Source organism: Anopheles arabiensis, chromosome 3, assembly GCF_016920715.1.
Source record: "Anopheles arabiensis isolate DONGOLA chromosome 3, AaraD3, whole genome shotgun sequence".
Lineage (NCBI taxonomy): Eukaryota > Metazoa > Arthropoda > Insecta > Diptera > Culicidae > Anopheles > Anopheles arabiensis.
The window spans coordinates 54343174-54364783 of NC_053518.1; the positions used below are offsets into that span (position 1 = coordinate 54343174).

At 40.8% G+C, this 21610-nt stretch overlaps 1 protein-coding gene across 8 annotated transcripts in view; it reads right to left on the bottom strand.

Moving 5' to 3' along the window:
- Window positions 1-21610, bottom strand: part of LOC120902600 — a 36001-nt gene that overhangs the window by 7593 nt on the left and 6798 nt on the right. The window lies entirely within an intron of this gene.

Sequence of the window (21610 nt, forward strand, 5' to 3'; positions counted from 1 at the left end):
TTAGAATTTAACAGATAATCATTTTCCGTGATTTTCGAGATTTTTCCACACACATGCCTAAATTTTAGCTTAAATATAGCTAAAGAATGTCATCTACGACGTGTAAGAAAAGTTTTCCAGAAAGTGGTTCAAGGAACTATTCAGGAAGTCAGAATATCCTCCTACTTTAGGTGCCCATCACTTTAGGCCCGGATGTATGGAAATGTTGTAACAACAGTTCAACAACAACGTTACTGCAACAAACAACCTTCTTTTAGGGGTAATGGTTCAAATTAAATACAGAATAAAACTCACGAAAAGACTCGAAAGCATATAGAACAAGAAAAAATTAAAATACTGAAAGAGCAACAAAACATCAACCAGGTTAATTTTCAAATAGGAGATCAAATAGCACTGACAAATGAGAACAGAACCAAACTAGATCCCGTATATAAAGGACCGTGTAAAGTAAAAGTCACACGGAAAATTTACAAAAATAGAGCAATTAAAATATGACAGAATATCTTCATTTCGTTACGTTATTCTTCCCAAGGGTGGACGTATAGCAGATTTACTGCTAATAGTAGATCAAATTTAACTCGTGTTTTACCCCAGAACATAAATAAGGAAAACGCGTCATAGATAAACAATAAAACTTCCGTAAAAACCCAGGCATAAACAGGAAAACGTTTGCCGCATATACAATGCACGGATGGTTGATAAAACACTGGCACGCTAGGTATAATTTAAGAAACCCCTGTAAAAAACCCGTACCCGGAAAACCAAACGAAAGCTCACATTTGACAAACATCTGGTTGCCAAATGTGTCACAACTTTCACACCATCTTTGCTATAAATAATGCTTGAACTGATGGCGAAGTCAGTTCACATTCCACAGACACATAGATCACTCGTGTTCTGGTGCATCTCATCAATTTTCAGATTCCGCCGGAGGTTCTGCCCAATTGCATAACTTTTGGTTATCAGCTGTTCAGTCAGTTGACCGATCAGCATTACCCTCATCGAAGTAAAGTGCATACTTGTACTAGTTCCACCCAACTTCTTCCACGTTGTCCGATCCACTCGACGCGCAAGGTCGATCCAGTCCGCGATTCTGCTGACATAGCAAGTGCTTCTTTCGAACTTAACGTAAGTGTGAACGGGTTGACGTAACCGATACGCAACGAATGTGTATACATTCACTTCCTTGTTCCACACCATTTCACTGCGCTCCGCTGACTCCACTGACTCACCGAAACGGTTTGAAAAGCATGGCCGAACCTACCACACAGGCTTTCGTGACTTATAAAGTACCACGTAGTCGGATAGCCAATCCTTGCTTAGGGCAACGGTCCATACAAGGAATGAATAAGCCCTAAAAGTAGTAGTAGATATCCCTGTAGGTAGTAGTAGTATTTATCACGAATGTTAGAATATAACTCTGTGACGGTGTTTGCTTTGTTTCCTAATGGGTAAATCACTTTACACTGATGATTTGACGGCAATCGATGCTTTAAAATATTATTCATGAAAATATAGTAGTAGCCGTCTTAACAACAAATACAAATGTATAAAATGAGATGTTAAAATCATAATCAAATGTTAAAATCATCAATCGGTTTAAATGAAATGTTAAAATCATCATCGACATCGAAGTATTTCAACTCAGCTAATAATCTTGAATTTCTTATGTTTATATTACTCCAAACGTCATGTTTATACTTATGTTTATATTATTATTACTCCACTCTCACTCCAAACGTCACTGTGACTGGTCGAAGATTCTCTGCGCTCCGACTATTTTCTATATTATTCCGTGTAAACCTGTATCTTTGCTGAACCTGTTGCTGGTGTAGGTGACTCCATTGCCTGGTGTTGTTTAACAACTGGATTATTCATCGTCAATCACCTGGAAACGTTTTCCGGCCCACAATCATTACGTCGCTTCAACATCACAATCAATCGCTCATCCACAAAGCAATGGCTGGTATTTGTTCCGCCTGCGCTAACGACATCGTAGCTGCTGATCGCATTGTGAAATGCCAGGGTTGGTGCAACTCTGAGTTTCACTTCTCATGCAGCGGACTTTCTGAGGAACTGTCCGCTACTATAGAGTCCTGTGCACAACTTTTTTGTGCCTGTAAAGCCTGTGTAAAGTTTCACAAGGATCCGCGTACGGCCGTGTTGAGGTCATCCACCCCGTACACTCTCACTTCTGTCGACTTACTGTCCAGCATAGCCGACCTCAAAGTGAGCCTGCGTAACGAGCTGTCACAACAGATCACAGATAATAAGCGCGAGCTCCTGAAAGTGCTTAAGGACGAGATCCGTTCTTGTCTGTTTTCGTCGAACATCGCCACTGAATTGCCGTCACAACAACCCATTCATCGCAAACCAGCATCATCGAATCCAGGATTGTTTACTTCAGGGGTAAACAATATTACATCATCACAACAGTTTCCATCCTTGGCCGCTTCATTTAGTGTAAGTGCGAGCGGACCGTCGTCCAACACTACCATGCCACCACCTATTAAGCCGCTATCACCACTACTTAGAGGATCCGGATCGCCGCTTGACTCGGATTCATTGGATATCATTCCACACACTGACACGCGAATGTGGCTATTCTTTACACGCTTTGCTCCATCGGTCACCACTGAGCAAATCTCACACATGGTGCAAGTACGTCTAGCACTCGACAAGCGGGATGTGTTCGTTCACCGTCTGACGAAATTTGGCGCTGACACCAGTACACTCTCATTTGTCTCATTTAAGGTGGGCATACCAGTCACTCTACGCAGCAAGGCTCTCTCACCTGAGACATGGCCCTCCGCTCTAACGTACCGTGAGTTCCGTGACTATCGGACCAATAATTATAACACTAATACCTGTGCAACAACTGAAACAAATTCGATGCTCGATCAAAACGTTACTCTCGCTACCGACACTTATCATAATCCTCTCTCACATTCTGGAAGGAGTGCCGCGATGCCAACTACTACAACAGATACTACAACAACAACTACAACAGATACGCTCGCACAGCCCGTTACGATTTCCTCACCTGCCATGACCACTACAGACACAGCTTTGTTTACAAACGAACCACATCTTGACCTTAATGAGCGAATGCTTGTTTCCACCACACCTACCAGGTCACCTCCCGAATGCTTAGCCGCTCCTAAAAAACGACCGAAGCGAAACGCTAAACGGACTGATGAATCTGCTGACGCTGGCCCATCGGATGAATAGCAATCTTGCACTGCATCCGGCGATGCACCTCGCTCAGCTCAACCCAGTCTCTCTATCTACTACCAAAATGTACGTTGTCTACGAACGAAAACTACAAATCTTCGCCTGGCGCTATCAGAATCAGAATATGATTTTATCATTCTCACCGAGACTTGGCTTACTCAGTCCATACCTTCTTCGCTCCTCACTGACGATCACTATCATATCTACAGGTGCGATAGGAATCTTTCCAACAGTGCCCTCTCACGCGGTGGGGGTGTTTTAATTGCATGTTCCTCTTCAATACCAACATACGAAATCGCATCGCCTAATACCATACTGGAACAACTTTGGATCAAAACATTGCTGCCAGGTGTCTCTGTTTACATCGGCGTTGTTTACATTCCGCCTAGTCATGCGAATGACCCCGCAGTGATGAACGCTTTACATGATAGTGTACGTGAAATTTCAAGCCGCATTAAAGAGAGCGATTTATTGTATGTCTTCGGAGATTTCAATAAACCTGATATCAGATGGGAGCTGACTAATACATCAGAAGCCACCGATTGCTCTCCATGTTATTCTGTCATGCATTTATGCACCTTTATGCAATTCCGTGGCTAATACCGATTTCGTTGATGGGTTGCATAGTACCGGATTATTTCAGTTGAGTGGAATTGCAAATCAATCTGGGCGTCAATTGGATCTGGTCTTCGCAACCAATATTTTGTGCGACTCAATCACACCTCTGCACTCTGTGAATGGTACTTCGGCTCTAGAGAACTTCCTCCCATACGTAACACACTGTAGTATTCCACTTCTCAGTGAGGACTTTCATCATCCTTCATTGGATATGATGATTTATTATCCCGTACAACTATCCCACACCACCAACAGTCACACTCGCAGTACAGTCAATAGAAATTTCTTCAAAACGAATGTGGAACGTATGAATGCCCGTATTGTGTCGTTTGACCGCAATTTTGAATGCTCCAACTTTTCCACTATCGACGAAGCCACCGATTGCTTTAGCGTTTGTATGCGCTCAGCGATTAATTCCTGCGTTCCTGTTGCTCAACGAAAGTCTGGCCCCGATTGGTCTAATGCATCTTTAAGACGGTTGAAAAAAATAAAATCAAAAGCCTACGCGGATTACAGTAGAACGAGATCGTCGCTGCATAGGAGATTTTTTTTCGATGCACTGAACAATTATCGTCGACATAATCGTGTGCTCTACCGCTCCTTCATTCGCCGTACTGAAAGGCAGCTGTTTTCTAAGCCGACACGGTTCTGGAGCTTCTGGAACAAACGGCGCAATATAAGAAGTATCCCTCCGTCAATGAGCTACAATGGCCAAACTAGTATCGATACATCCGATATTTGCAACACTTTCGCCAATCGTTTCGCTGATGCATTCACCCTTCCTGTTCACAATCCTAACACACTAGCAGAGGCCACTTGCAATACTCCATCGGATGCTATCGATTTTATTATACCCACAATTGACGAAGCATTAATTGCGCGCACACTCAACGATATAAAACCATCTACATCATCTGGACCTGACAATATTCCCGCATACATATTGAAGCACTGCCGTCAATCACTTGCACCCATTCTTGCCAAAATATTTAATGATTCCCTTATGCGTGGCAGGTATCCTGAGTCCTGGAAACACGCGCGAATGATTCCTATCCATAAAAAAGGCAGTCGACTTCATGCTAGTAATTATCGTGGCATTGTTTCTCTATGCGCTTGTGCAAAGGTGTTTGAGCTCATTCTATACAATCCGCTACTCACAGCAGTTCAAAACTATATGAGCCCTAGTCAGCATGGATTTCTCCCAAGGAGATCTTCCACCACAAATCTTGCTGAATTTGTTGGTTTCTGCTTCGACAACATGGATCGTGGTACTCAAGTTGATGCAGTATATATCGACTTCAGGGCTGCGTTCGATAGTATCTCTCATCATATTCTACTCTCGAAGCTAAAAAAAACTCGGTTTCCTCGACTGGCACATCACCTGGCTGCGTTCTTATATAACTGGTCGTTCGTACTACATAAGCATAGGATCTGGTGTGCCTCAAGGGAGTAATTTGGGACCGCTACTCTTCCTCATCTATATAAATGATCTATCTTTCGTTTTACCGCCAGGCCAACACCTAATGTACGCCGACGATGTAAAAATATTCGCTCCAGTTAGAAACGACAGTGACTGTGTACGCCTTCAAACGATCCTTGAGAATCTGGATAGCTGGTGCAGCAGAAACGCCCTCCAAGTGTGTGCTGATAAATGCCAGTGTATATCATTCAGCAGAGCCCGTCACCCCATCACGTTTACATACACTATGCTCAACACGGCTTTGGCTCGCACGACATGTATCCGTGATCTGGGGGTGCTACTCGATCAGAAGATGTCATTTCGCCCTCACATTGATAGCGTTGTTGCGAAGGGAAATCAGCTACTTGGTCTAATTACGCGGACCTGCAGCGAGTTTACCGATCCCATGTGCGTCAAGTCTATCTTATGTGCCATCGTAAGGTCGTGCCTGGAGTACTGCTGTCCGATCTGGTGCCCGCTTGGTGTTGGTGACATCAATCGCCTCGAAGCCATTCAACGGAGACTCACCAGGTACGCGGTTCGTCTCCTTCCTTGGCAATCCCACCACGCTCGGCCCACCTACCATCAGCGGTGTCTGCTTCTCGGACTTGAACCACTCTGCTCTCGACGTAAAAACGCCCAATGCCTTTTCATATTCCGGCTCCTTAACGGAGAGATCGATTCCCCGGCATTACTAGCCAGCAACAATTTGTTCGCTCCCTGTCGGATTCTTAGATCCAATTTCCATTTCCGTGTACCGCGTACCCGCAACAACCATAGCCAGGGACACCCCATTATACGTATGTCCCTCGAGTTCAATGAAGTGTTAGATTTGTTCGATTTTAGTATGTCTACTTCTACGTTCAAGGAGAAATTGCGTCTACGTCACATTTAATGTTAGCTAGAGGTCTATTTATATGTTATAAATGATCATTGTCATATATATCTTAATTTAATTATAAGGTTGCCGATTAGACACGATGGTCCGTCGGTTGTGTATGAAAATAAATAAATAAATAAATATTGTAACCCATCTTTATTAGGCCATATGGCCCGCAAAGGGCTGACTATTCAGCTAAATGGAAGAAAAATAGATAAAAAAAATACGACAGATAATTTATTTATATGCACATCATTTAAAAGGCAAATATTTAAGCTTACTTGCCCATATAAATCTAGAACTTTCGTCAGTTATCCGGAACTTTGGCCATGGCGGACGAATCATCACATGCGTAGGCATGATTTAATTTCTACCTAAAATTTTTATCAATTGTTCATAATTTTTCGCAACTAAATAGTTGGATTACAACTATGCATCATGCTGGTCCAGAAAAATTCGAATATACCAGATGTTTCTAAACATATTGAGTTGGTAGATACTGAAGAGCCAACTCAAATATTTAATTTCCGGACAAAATGAAAAGAAAATAATACAGTTATAAAACAGTTTCCACGTGATAGGAGACAAATCATTATCCATAATAATCGAATAATTAGTAACTGGTGTGTTTCCCAAGGTATTTTTATTTTTATTCAGGAGTAACGTTTCCCAAGGTATGGAAGGTGTCTAAAATTATACCAATTCCAAAAGTGGCCGGGGTAGTTAATGCTGATGAATTTCGTCCAATTAACATTATTCACGTTTTTGAAAATATATTAGAGTTAGTATTTAAAAATCAATTGATCAACATTCGTAACACACATGATGTATTAATTCCAGAACAATCTGGATACAGACAGGGACATTCCTCTGAAACGGAACTAAATCTACTCTTGTCAAAATGGAAAAGTTTTGTAGAGCAAAAGCACGAAGTTTTGGCAGTATTTTTGGATTTTAAAAGTACATTTGAAACTATATCAAGACTCTTAATACGGGAAACTTTAAACAAATTTGGTATTCAAGGAGTTAAAGCACACTGCTTCGCAAATTATTTTGAGGGAAGAACACAAACGACATCCTTTATGAATAGTGTATCAGATCCGCTGAAAAACACACTTAGAGTTCCGCAAGGAAGTGTCTTGGGTCCAATTTTATTCACTTTGTACATTAACGACGTGAAAAAAATGTTGCGTGCTTGTGAAATCAATTTATTTCAATACCGACCTTACGGTCAAGCTGCACCTCTGGGTCGGAATCGATTCCGATAGACTCGCATCCGACTTCGGGTTGCGTCGTGAAATGAATCATTTGACTCAGTACTAGTACACAGTACTTATACACAGCATGCTCAAAAACCAGTTTTATAGCTGTGGTAGTTAAAGCCCTCGTTGATATTTACGGTCTTGGCCTGCTTCAGGAGTGTCCGAAACCGTCTGGTCTGGCATTTTCCTTAGCAAATCCGTTATCCCTTCTTTAATGGCGAACGGCTCAACGCCATCTTACCTCCACAATTTGGGTCTACCACGCCCGCTTTGTCCTTGTGGGTGGTCTAAAAAGACTTTACGGGCTGAGTCGTCCGTTTCAAAATGTCAGCAATACCTTTTCGATTTTCACCAATAGTGCAATCGAAACCGCCTGAGCTTCTGCATCGACAAATGTCGAGTCATTTAATTCACACGAGCACGAGAAATTAGGAACACCAACTACACAGTTAACGGTTTGCCAATTGAACGCACTAATGCTACGAAGGATCTCGGTGTCATACTTGATTCAAAGCTGTCATTTGACTAGCAAACGGAGGAGGTGATTACTCGAGGTAGTCAATTGCTCGGCATGTTGTTTCGGATAACAAGAGATTTCAAAGACCCAGTCTGCATCAAAGCGTTATACTGCGGTATTATCCGCCCGGTACTCGAATACGCCTGTGTTGTCTGGAAGCCCTCAACCCAAAGACTTTCTGAGAGAATGGAATCGATACAGCGTCCCTCATCCCGATACGCAACTTGCTTGTTACCTTGGCCACCTGGCAGTCAGTTACCACCTTATGAAACGCGACTTCAGCTTCTCGGACTGCATCCGTTCCACATCAGACGCCGTACCTCGCAACAACTGTTTGTGGGTGGTTTACTGCAAAGTAACATCGACTGTCCATCCCTGCTCCAGCAGTTAAACAGTTTTTTAAAACTGCCTTAGAAACGAACCATTAAGTTGATCTTTCTACTTATCTTAAACTAATATTGGGCTTTAAAAAAATTAAACAACATGGCCAGCCCACCGGAGCCTGGCGACCTTGATACGCTGCACGACAGTGAGGTCGCCGTAGCGGAATTTGGGGCAAGTATGCCATACGGGGCAAGAGTGCCACCAAACATTTTTCCTTAAAAACTTTAGTTTCATGATCAATTGTGTATACAGTTGGTTGTTTTCCAATGACTAGGTATACTGAGCCGACAATTATGAAATTACCAATAGACAGAATAGACCAATCGAAATTTCCCATTGTTTTGAACTGATTTATGTTGAGTTTCAAAATTGAGCAGAATATTATAATTTTTTAATCCAACCAAATAAGCTCTCAAAAATCATGCGAACAATCAACCGAGAAAATATTTACACCATCGTATAGCTGAAGACGGGTTCCCATCAAACATTGCGAGGGTTGCGAAAGATTTCATGTGCTCGAAATCTTATGGTATTTTAAAAACTCGTTGATTTTTATTCATGGATTATTTTTTGTGCGGTAGTATTTGGCGAAAAGGTCACTATTTAAATTTTTGTGGATTTTTGAAAACTAAAATGTCAAAATTCAGGTGTTTGGTATGCTACAAATCGCACTGTTATACCTGCTCTCGGGGTGCTATAATTATAACTGCTAAAACTAGGTGTGAAAAAATTACCAAGGCTCGCAAGCTGTTTAATGCGAGGGCTCTGGGGCGGTGAACTTGTACGGCATGCGAGCCCTCGCGCGCCCTCGCAAATCGCTGTCAATTGCATGGCGGGTCTACTCCGGAAAACAGACCAGCAACAACCCATATTGCGATACAGTTTGTGATGAAAAGGGGTTCATTGGTGACTCAAGACATGTAGGAATACATACACTAGTGCCACAAACGTAAATATTTCCAATTATCTAAGAAATACGGTTATTTTAACCAGGTGGCCGTCTTGCCCCATACGAGTGGCACTCTTGCCCCATAGCCCAAAAAAAACGTCTTTTTGGATCCTTTTTCAAACGCTTCAAAAACTGTTTTGTTTGCACTTTTTTCAAGCGAAACTCATTTATAAGTGAGGAATTAGATGTAAAATGGTTATGAGATTTAAATCGGCTTTTGAAAAACACGTTTTAGTGAGTTATAACTTGAAATGCTTAAGGTGGCACACTTGCCCCAAATTCCGCTACATCTTGTATAGCTCGTCGTCGACGGCTCCTCCATTATCCTTCTACATATACGGGGCCAAGAATCCTTCTGAGCATCATCCTCTCGAGCGCGGCCATAAGGGTTTCATCATATTTGGGCAGTGCCCATAACCCAGAGGCGTATTTGAGCGTATAGCCAGAACCTGTCGCAAGGTTCTTGTGGTGATTTCCGAAATATTTTTTTTTATTAATAACAACTTTTTATTTCGTCCAATCGAATAGTCGCGTCCATCTTTGCTAAGATCAATCACAAGACTGTCGATTTTCCTCCTCTCCCCGAAAAGCCTCGTATTTTGACACTTCCGTACGCACGGATGTATCGCCTCTCGCTATCTCACTCTCTCTGCGACTAGCCTGATTTTTATTTTGAATGCGCCGATACTTTTCGTTAATCGCTATTCTATCTTAACTGTGTTCATGTTTCTACTTAATAAACTTATATTTGTATGTTCTTATCTGATTATCTGATTATCTGATCATCATTAAATGATTGTTACTTGCATTATTCTAATCTATGATATATATTTATTTTCCTTGCTGCTCTCGATCCCTACAGTTCTTTGAAGTGAAATGCTATTTTAGACTGTAGAACGAACGGTTGACAGCCAGCGTCCTTGCTCACAACTCATCCATACTATTGTCGGAATTGACCCTTGCACCGACATAGGTGAATTGTGAGACGACTTCAAATGTTCTGCCTGCTCGATCCCTTGGTAGGCTTCTGCTACATAGAAGAGCCGATAATGATGAGAGCCGAGACCAATGATGTCTATATCATCGACGTATGCCAAGATCTGGGTTGACTTATAGAAGATTGTTTCCGTAGTCTTCACCCTCGAGTCGCGAATGAGACCCTCTCTAGAGCCAAGTTGAATAGGAGGCAGGCAAGCCCGTCCACCTGGCGAAGACTTTTGGTGGTAGCAAAAGGCCTTGAGAGTTTTCCATCCACCTTCATCTGGCAAGTGACGTTGGTCATAGTCATTTTAACTAGCCTCATCAGAATGGCCGAGATTCTAAAAGAGTTCATAGCGTCGTATAGTTTTACCCTGGCTATGCTATCATATGCAACTTTGAAGTCAATTAATAGATGGTATGTTATGCGTCTTTATTTTTCCCAATATCTGCCACATGGTGAATCTTGCCTCGATGATATGGATTAGGCATGGGCAAAACGATTCTTTTCACCGAACGCGAACGAACTAGTTCGCTCACCAAAAAGAACCGAACGCGAACGACGATTCTTTCGTTCTTTGTTTCATGAGGTTTTTATTCACAAAGAACCCTCGTTATCTTTTTCATTTAACCAAACCAATCATTTAAAAACATTAAACACTCGGCTGTCTGATCAACACAATCCATCGCAAAACCGACCAAAAAAAAGCATGTAAAAAACTAATACGAGCAAAAATGTCTCCTGCATATCTTGTACCCCATGCCTTATACACACTTAAGGATTCTATTTAAAAAAACTACTTAAATATGGATCAACATGATGAGCGCAATCAATTCAGTTCAGTTTATTCGCGAACAATGACTAATCCGTTTGAACGGGCTCGATCTATTGAATTGCATAGGTATAATTTCCACACCAACAGAACACAGATCGAACGCAAATGACCCAGTTCGAACACGTTCGATGAATTCAGTTGTGTAGGTACGATTTATACACCAACAGAACACAGATCGAACACTAACGGATCAGATCGAACGCGTTCGATGAATTCAGTTGCGTAGGTACGATTTAAATACCAACAGAACACAGATCGAACACTAACGGATCAGATCGAACGCGTACGATGAATTCAGTTGTGTAGCTACGATTTACATACCAACAGAACACAGATCGAACACTAACGGATCAGATCAAACGCGTTCGATGAATTCAGTTGTGTAGGTACGATTTACACACCAAAAGAACACAGATCGAACACCAGTTCGAACGCGTTCGATGAATTCAGCCGTATAGATACCATTTCCACCCCGCTGCGCAAAGCGACGGAAGAAATCAAGGCGTTCTGAGAATTTTATCATGCCCTCTTTTTCTCTCCAACGGCAAATTTGTCGAGCAGCTCGTCGAGCTGCCCGTCCCTGGCTCCGCCTCATACCCCTCGCCTGAACGCGCTGCCGAAGGTTTTGATGTGTTCAAAGTGGATTTATTATACAGGTGGGCTTATCCCGAACAAATTGACAGCCGTACTGTAGAAAAATGAAAACGAAATGACAGGAGGGGATTCTCTCATTTGTTGATGTATGCGTGTGAATTCCTATGGCTATTTTGGATGATGTGTCGTAGTGTGGGTGAAAAACTACGTATCACAATCGAATCCCCTCCTGTCATTCGTTCGTCCAATATGGCCTTCCCGCCAAACCTATAAGCCCACCTAGTCCCTATACCCACTTTGTTTCGTAGTATGAGTGAATAGATACGTATCGCAATCGAATCCCCTCCTGTCAAATTTTTCTCCAATATGGCGTTCCCGCCAAACCTATAAGCCCACCTAGTCCCTATACCCACTTTGGATGTGTTGGTGCGTCAGACGGCCAATCGCTGTCAGCCGTCGTCCGTGCTTTTTCCCTCTATAGCGCTATCTCTTTCTCGCGTGTGGTCAATGCTCGCGAGCTGTTGTAGCGCCTAAAAATGCCGTTAACAAACATTGCGGCGATGAAGTTGATTTTTTACAAATCAAACCACAAAATCGCAATGAGTTCAAACACTGCAATATAAAAATGACTAAGGAATCGCTACGCTGGAGGGTTTGCTGTGCAACGCGCTGAACCCTAATTCGCATTAACACGTTCATCCCGGCGCTGATTTTCATCAACTTTCCTTTCCACCAGCACCTAGAACGCAGGCTGGAAAGTTCACTGGCAGTTCCTGGGGCCTGCCATCGAACTGACGAGTTAAGCATTAAGCATAACTTTGTTACCCTAAGCTTTTGCTTTTGTATGCTGTAGATTACACATATATGCTGAGCCGTCTGCGCATGGGTGTGAGTGTGCGTGTGTGTGCAACACTTTAGCCAAATGTGTTTTCTTCCGGAATGTTATGATCCATCGGTCAAAGAAAGGAAGGAGTTCATGACAGTGGCAGAGTAGGGAAATCGGGGGCCCTAGGCGGAAAGACGAGTTGAGGCCCCTGTAAATGATAGCTGATGACCGGAAGGAGGGGGTAGTGGCAAACAGCTGTTGGGAAATTGAACAGTATGCTTAAATAGCGGAAGGAGAGGGGGGGAGGCTTCGGCCATGGGACCCCTACGATCATCGGTCACAGGCCCTAAAATTATTGCCGTCATTGCCGGGCTGTTGGGGTTGGGGGGGGGGCAAATGGTTCTCCAGCCATGGTGCCCCAACGACCATCTTTCCCGGGGCCCTTGTCGCTAATACTCAGTTCACTTGTAGACATACACTCTTAAAAAATTTTGCCGAATCTCGGTTAATTTTTGCCGAGATCTGCACAACTGAGATCTCGGCAAGGATCTCGGTTAAATTTCTGTTGCCGACATCTCGGTTAATGACATTTTGTTTTGACGTTTACGTTTAACCGAGATTTTCGGTTAGAGCAAATCGAGATTTCGGCTAAATATAAAAACATTTTATCTTTATTTTAGTGGTTTTATTTGCGTATCAAGTGGGTTTATTTAGGTAACATAAATAAACAATATTATTTACTTTGAGAAATAGTCATAGCAGTCTGAGCCCATGATGATGGCCGGTGTACACCTTCTGCAGCATGATGTCACCATCGTGCCCCTTACTGTAGCAGGACGGCAGAAAGTCACCTTAATCTTATGAGATTTCTGGTGTGATGGGAAGCGTAGGGACAGGCGTCGGTTCAACCGCCGGATGGGGCACAGCGTTTGGATGTGGTATATGTACAGGAAAATGAGCCGGGCAAGGAGCGGGCACTGGTACAGGCACGGTTCTGTAAAGTGGGCAGAGTGAAACAAGTCTGAGTGAACCCTGTTTAGATTTTACGTGGTCGAGTGTTGATACTTACTTACTCGTGTAGGTGACTGGAAATGAATCCTGGAAGTCTGAACGGCCTGGCTAAGGTTGAACCAATCGGATTAGCTTCCACATATGATCCTTCAATAGGGACTGCTCCGAGTGACGCTCTGAAGAGCACCGATTGCGTGCGCTGATGGAGTTTCCTAACCCCAACCCCGTTCCATACCCGTGCTCGATCGCACGCTACTGATACTCGGTTTTTTATCACGCTGAGAGACTCATTTTCACTTATATTTTTACACTTTTAATTTTGCATCACAACATCACTCCGAAAGGTTTTCGTTTTATTAGCACGAGATTAACACAATGGCGAATGACAGATGGAATACCGAGCCTCGGCTAATCCAAATAGTAAACCTGAAATCTCGGTTATTTTGACGGACGAGCTCGGTGACAGCTGTGTTAACGTATGTTCTCGGCATGTTGTGTTGCCGAGTTTCGGTTCAAATATTTATTTAACTGATATTTCAGTTTTAAATGGTACTGATTTTCGGCTACTGGGATTTTTCAACTGACATATCAGCAAGAATCGAAAGAGCCGTCGGATTTCGGCAGTTTTTTTAACCGAGGTCGTGAAATATTTTTAAGTGTGTACGGCATACTACAGACTAAATCTTCGGCGACCGCCTAGTCCGTCTACCGTTAGATCCGCCGCTGGTTCATGACGGTGTTTTTTTTATTGTGGAGGTGCATCCTTCCCCCTGCCTGCAGCGTATGCATCGAGCAGGAGACAGTGTGGCAGTATGCAAGTTGCACACTGGATAGGAGCGGGTCCGCGACACCGCCATCATTCCGCACATCTGCATGCCCGTCGTGGGTTCTAACCGCGTATGAACCGTCCGTCGTAGCAAGAATTGACTATCCGGCTACGTGGTACTCAAGTCCTGAAAAGGCCGGCATGATCGCGTTGGCTAGTACGCCAATAATAATAATAATAATAATAATAATAATAATAATAATAATAATAATAATAATAATAATAATAATAATAATAATAATAATAATAATAATAATAATAATAATAATAATAATAAAAAGAACTTAGCGTAACAGTCCACACCCGGGTAAGAGTTTGTCTTGACTTTGTTGCTGCCGGGTTTACCGCTGTGGCGCGACAAATGCACAGAATACACTTGACCAAAGGACATGAACCTACCGATCCGAACCCATTCCAAGGCAGTGCCGGTCGCACGGCGTCATGATACCGACTCAAAACCAACAAGCCATCAGATCCTTGACGGACAGGTGCAGTATCATACGCGCACCGCAATAAACAAATCCAGAATCCTCTTTTGTATGGATTCAATTCAAAATGTTGTTTCCACTTGCGTCCGCTAGCTGAATTAGAAATAAATGTGCAACATATCACACGCACGTTTGCTTAGATCACGTGTTTTTAATACCCCCAACAGCAGAGCCGACCGCAAAGATGCCAATGCCAATGGTTGTGTTGTCTCTCAGGTAGCGAGATCGAAAATGCGTGGTATTTTGTAGCCGCAGCGGATGAAAATGTAAGCATCAGAATCAAATAGTTTTGGGGTTTCCAAACGCACGCACACACAAACACACAAACACGCGCGCAAACACACACACACACACACACACACACACACACACACACACACACACACACACACACACACACACACACACACACACACACACACACACACACACACACACACACACACACACACACACATGCACGTACGCGCGCACACACACATACACGTACGCACGCACGCGAGCACGCACGCACGAAAGCGCGCACGCGAGAACGCACCTACGAAAGTGCGCATGCAAGCACGCACCCCCATCAAACCCCCCCTCCCCTTCCGCTATCATCAGCTATCATATAACGCATCCTCATCCCTAGCGCCGGGCGGGGTGGGGAATCGCGACATGATAGAGTGAACGGTCACTTTCCCCGCGCTTTGTGTGTGTGTGTCGTGACTCGAAAACTCGAGACAGATTTAGGCATATTTAAAAAAAAAATTATTGCCACTTTACACTGTGCTAAATAATGCTCAGAAGGTCGTTGAAGCATCAAACATGTTCAAATAAAAAATATTAGATTAGTGTTAGACGTTCTCCTACGCTTGTTTTAAATAGGCTTCTTCACCCTCAACTGGCAGGGGCATCGAATGGTCTCATCAGCAGCGGCACGAAATAAAATAAACCATCAATACACCGATAACACTTTGAATCCCAATCCAGCTTCTCCCACAGCGTCTCAAGGTCACACACAAATTAATAAATGCTAACACCCACCAATAACAACACACAACCGCAATGCACATATGAGTATCAACGCATACACCGCAACAGCCAATCAGCTGGCGGCGTAAGGCACGGGCTGAAGCGCAAGTAAGGCAGGGCAGGGTGAGGGAGGGAGAAGAAGCGGACGAAAAAATGGGCGCCAATATTTTAAAAAATTTTTGACCGTTTTTTTTTGCTCCGCCGCCATAAATAGTTCGTCCATTTCGCCAGCAGATGGCGCTAAACTTGCTCGACCCAGCGCAGGAATCGCTGAAGTCCAGCGCGGGGAACGGGCCAAAATCTGCGCTGGCCAGCGCAGATTTTGGTGCATTTTCTGCGCTGGAATGATTAACGACTGTCGCTAGGCTATAAACGATCGTCAATTGAATTTGGTTCGTATTTGACATTTCTCTGACGACAGTCGTAAAGAAGTATATTGCTAGGAGACCCATACAAAAATTAATGATAACGATATTCGTTACGGTTTGCGATTCCACCCACTGTTTTTCCGGTTGCACCGACCTCCCGGGCAAGCTAATGTAGCAATGTAGCCACTTGTTCCTCTGTCATCATTTTCTCTGGATCCTTTTGGAACCTCAAAAATTAACCTGAGTTTTCTTTCGCTGCTTTGATTGTTGCTTAATAGTGCCAAGATGTCTTCTTCTTCTTCTATTTGGCGTAACGTCCTACGCGGACATGCCGGTCTATACAGGCTTTCGAGACTTAATTCATCATCACGCAGTCGCATTGATTCTTTGGAGTTGCGCTGCGCTGGACTTACACCCCCTCCCACTCGTTTCTTTCGTAGCGCGCTGTGCGCTTCCCTTCACACGGACTTGGTGCACCCGAACACATAAACTTGGTTTATATTTTATCACTTTTATTGCAAATAAAAGCACATTTTTATACAAAGCTTCACACAATCATGCTGCAAACCACACACATTCTTTATATTTAAAAAAAATCGTCGTATTTCAAATAGCCGCTTAACTGCATGGATCCCGTTGCTGATGTTCAATACAGCAAAAAAACATTCAAATAAAGCAGCAAATCACACATTTAAGATAAATGATGAAATATAAGCGCAGCTTCCCGCTGCGCAAAGCGATCGAAAACTTCTCAACCTCTCGCTCAAGGTAGCTAGAGAGCGAGAACCAATAATGATAAAGCGCTGTGAAAGGATGGGGTAGAGGGGAATGAGGGGAGAAAGAGAACGTGGGTGCCACTGCGCAAAGCGATCGAAAACTTCTCAACCTCTCGCTCAATGTAGCTAGAGAGCAAGAACCAATAATGATAAAGCGAGGTGAAAGGATGGTGAAGAGAAGTGGAGGGGAGCAGTGTTGCGAACGGTGACGTTCATCGACATAAAATTGTAAACATTCATTCGATTTGAAGCTTCCCATTCCCATCTCTCTCTGTCATTTGACATTCCCGTCAAAAAATGTGATTTGACATGAAGACATTTTCAAGATACATTCATTTGACATTCGCCAACCTGTATGAATCGTGAACTGTGTCGTATTGCAAACGGCCGTATTCATGTCAAACTACAACAGAGCGTGCGGTGCAAAGGCTTTCGTTTCACTAGTTTTTGCTATTTCACTAGAATCCCTATATTCAGCGACGACCCAAGCGACAAAATCGACATGCTTTCTCGCTCTCTCAGGTTTACTGATCTATTGGGTAGAATGAGAAAGCATGTCGATTTTGTTACTTGGGGATATACTTCATAATCCTCCGATCGTATCAATTTGTGTTGTTCAAAAAATGTCAAATGACATTCAGACTACATTGTTTACATTTCATGTCATCGGATCAGCCCTGACGGTAGCGACACGAATGAATTTCTTCTTCTTCTTCTTCTTTGGGTGATGGGGTTTGTCCTCCTATGATGTTGTGGGACACCATAATCAGAGGTTGACCATCTTGATTGTTAGAGAGACCTTGCAGTCTATTTCTCTTTATTTTATTTTTTTTTCTCTTCTTTCAGTCTTTGGTTGTCACATCGTTTATTTCACGGGGTTTGATACTCAGATTGTTTTGTGTTGTCTGTTGGGTGTTGTTTTTGTGTCCGTTTTTTTTAATTTGGTGTGTATGTGTGTGTGGGTAACTATACTGGGTTTTGAAAACAAAATTCAGTTAGTTTCCATCTGTTTGTGTTGTTCCATTTATTTCTCTAGTTAATTATAGTTATCTATGCTATTGTTTTTTTTCTCTTGTTTGTTTGTTTGTTTGTTTGTTTGTTTTTTTGTTTTTTTTGAGGTTTTAGAGAGATTTTTTTTCTTTAAATGATCTTCCATTGCAGGAAGAGATAAAAGATGTTTCTCCTTTTCCTCTCATTCTTTTCATATTTCTATGTGATTTTGTTTTATGAAATTTATAATTTGCCTTATTGTTTTTCCAGAGGGTTCTCTCCATGTTTTTCGGAAATCTTCAAATTTTGTTCTATTGTTATTGTTATTGTTATTATTATTGTATTTGGGACATTCAAAGATCATGTGCCATCCTGTATTTGATTTTCTGCAATCTTCACATTCACCTTTTTGGGTTATTTTCATTTTGGCTAGCCAGTAATCTGAATAGTCATGCCCGGATAATATTCTGTTCATTATATTTATTTGTTTCCCGCTAATTTTTATGTTTTTGTGCCAAGTTTCAGTTTTGAATTCAGTTTGGAAATTTAGGAATTTCTGTCCTTTAGTAATGGACTCATTTGTGTACCATTCTGTAGCCTGTTTTTCCATTTCCTTACGGTACAAATCTTTGGCATCAGTAAACCTTATTTTATTGTCTAATTCTACACTTGTTAGGCATCCTTTATTCGCTAATTCGTCTGCGACTTCGTTTCCGTTTATACCTACGTGCGACGGTATCCAAACAATTTGTGTGTTAGAGCTGGTGCATCTTTGTAATATGTTATATATAATTCCTTCTATTTGTGGTTCTTTTTGTGCTTTTTTTAGGATGTTGCATGAGGTCAGGCTATCAGTATATAGGATTATGTTTTTCATCTTATATTTTTTAGCTATCTCCAGAGCTTTTTCGATGGCTATCAGTTCTATTGTTGCTATTGATGCTATGTTTTTAATTTTATATTCTTTGTATATGTTATGTTTTCTATCTTTTATGTAAATTCCTATTCCCGCCTGATTATCTTTTAAGCTACCATCCGTAAAAATTGTTGGTCCATTATTGTTGTAGTTTTTCATCTTTTCTACGGTTATTGATTTAATTGTCTCTTTATTTTTGTTTGCTTTGGTACCTATTTCTTTATTAGGTGTTGTGTCTATGTTTATTTTTGTTGCAATGTTGTTCATTTGGCTAATGGATAGATGTTTTAAAATGTTGTAGTCTTCTTCATATATTTTCTCTTGGTATGATTTTGACTTATTATTGTAGTTATTATCTTTTATCTTATTTATTTGTTTTCTTAATATGTGTGAATATACTATTATTTTTGCTAGTTCTTTACGTGCTATGAATTTAGATCTGAATTGGAATGGGATCTCGGCTGCAATAGCGTGCAAGGTGTTGATGGGTGTCGTTTTTGTGCATCCTGTATCGCTTGGTTAATTGTTGTATTTATTTTTTTCCTATTGCTTTTGTTGCTATTGTTTAAGTATGATGAGCCCGTTTCAAATATGCTTCGCATAGTTGACCTGTATACTATTAGAGCTTTTTGTGGGTCTAGATTGTTATTTTTTGCGCATAGTATTTTTAAAATGTTTAGTCTATCTATGGCTTTATTTCTCAGGTATTCTATGTGTTTATGAAATTTAAGCTTATTGTCTATTATGGTGCCGAGGTATTTGCATGTGTTGGTTATTTCTATTTATGTGTTTCGTATGTTGAGATTGAAATTTTGGTTTTTATTGTTAAATATCATATATTTAGTTTAGTCCGTGTTTATGGGGAGATTTAGTTCTTCTATTTCGTTTATGAATGAATTTAAAGATGTTTGAAGATTGGTCTTCAATTCGTTTTGGTCCTTTCCTCTGGCAATTATCACAAAGTCATCTGCATATTGTATTAATTTTATGTTTTCATTTGTTACTTTATTGTGTATATCTTTGGTATATAGATTAAATAGAGTTGGGGACATTACATCTCCCTGGGGTAATCCGTTAGTGACTAGCATTTTGATCTTTGTGTTACTTTCTATCTCTACTGTTCTATTTTTAAGGAAATTAGTAACCCATAGAGTTATTTGGTTTGGTGTGTTAGCGTCTATTAATTTTTGTATCAGTGTTTTGGTTTTGACTTTGTTATATGCCTTTTCTAAATCTATAAATATTGCCCCGGTCATGTTATTTTTCCTTTTGTTTTGGTATACTTGATTTGTTAGGTAATTTATGCATTGATTTATTGTTTTATGTTTTCTAAATCCAAAAGAGGTTTCTGGTAGAATCTTTCTTAATTCTATGTGTCTATTTAGTTTGAGGAGTACTGCAGAGTTTAGAATTTTTGTAGGAGTCGGAATGAGTGCGATTGGTCTGTAATTGTTTATATTGTTTGGATCTTTTTCTGGTTTTGGTATGGCTATAATTTTGATTTGTTTTAGATTTTTGTGTATTTTTCTTTTCATCCACATATTGTTTGCATCTTTTATGATGATCTTGAGTGTTTCTTCGTTTATGCTACGAAGCATTTCGTAAGTTATTTTGTCTATTCCTGGTGCTGTATTTTTCTTGTTTTTTAGTAATTCCGTCCATATTTCCTTATTAATAAATTCCATGTCTATTTGGGTTGCATTGTTTGTATCTGTTCTAAATTTGGATAATTTATTTTTTTCGAAGTTTAAATCTAAAAAGTCTTTGGCTATTTTATTATCATTGTGTATAATGTTCGATTCTTTGGCATGATTTTTGTTATTGTTAATGTTGTATACTAAGTCCCATAGTTCTTTGGTATTAGTTTGGGAGTTTATACTATCTAGAGTGTGGTAAAATAGTTCTCTTTTATGTTTTTTTATTTTGTAAATCAGGATAGCTGTTCTTTTCTTGCATTCCATTGAGTTTTTTATAGTGCGTGAATTATTAAAGGAAGTTCTGGCTATGTTTCGATTCTTAAAGGTAGTTTTTAATTCTTCATTCCACCATACTTTTATTTTATGTTTTGTTCGGTGAGTATTATTTTTAGTTATCTGTTTGATTTTATTGATGCATTGTTTTATTGTGTTAATTTTTGTGTGATCTAGTTCATTTATTTGTTTATATGTTTTATTTTTATTTATAACGAATGTGGGTGAGCAGCTGTTTTTAATTTTTAGGGTAATTTTTATTACTTTGTGGTTGCTGCCTCCTATATGATAGTCTGTGATTTGTTTGTTTGTTTCTAGGAATATATCTTTTGATATTATTGATAGGTCTATTGAAGTTTTTCTTTTGTTTTTGTCTGTTGGAATGCATGTGTATGTATTGTTATGTAGGATTATTAATTCTGAATTTTCAAATTCTTCCAGGATGATTTCTGTGGTGCGCATTGAAATCGCCCACTATAAAAACTTTTTTCATGTCTTTGGTATTGTGTATTATTTGGGCTATTGTATTTTTTATCTCTATATTGCTTGCCTGTGGTGCTATGTATATTGATACAATAGTCATTTTTGTTTTGAGTGTTACTATTGCTGTGGTTTGAATTGTTTCTACTTGATTTGTGATGTTGATTTCTTTGTATTTTATTCCTTTTTTTATAAGGATACAGCTTCCTCCATAGCCATCTGACCTATCTGTTT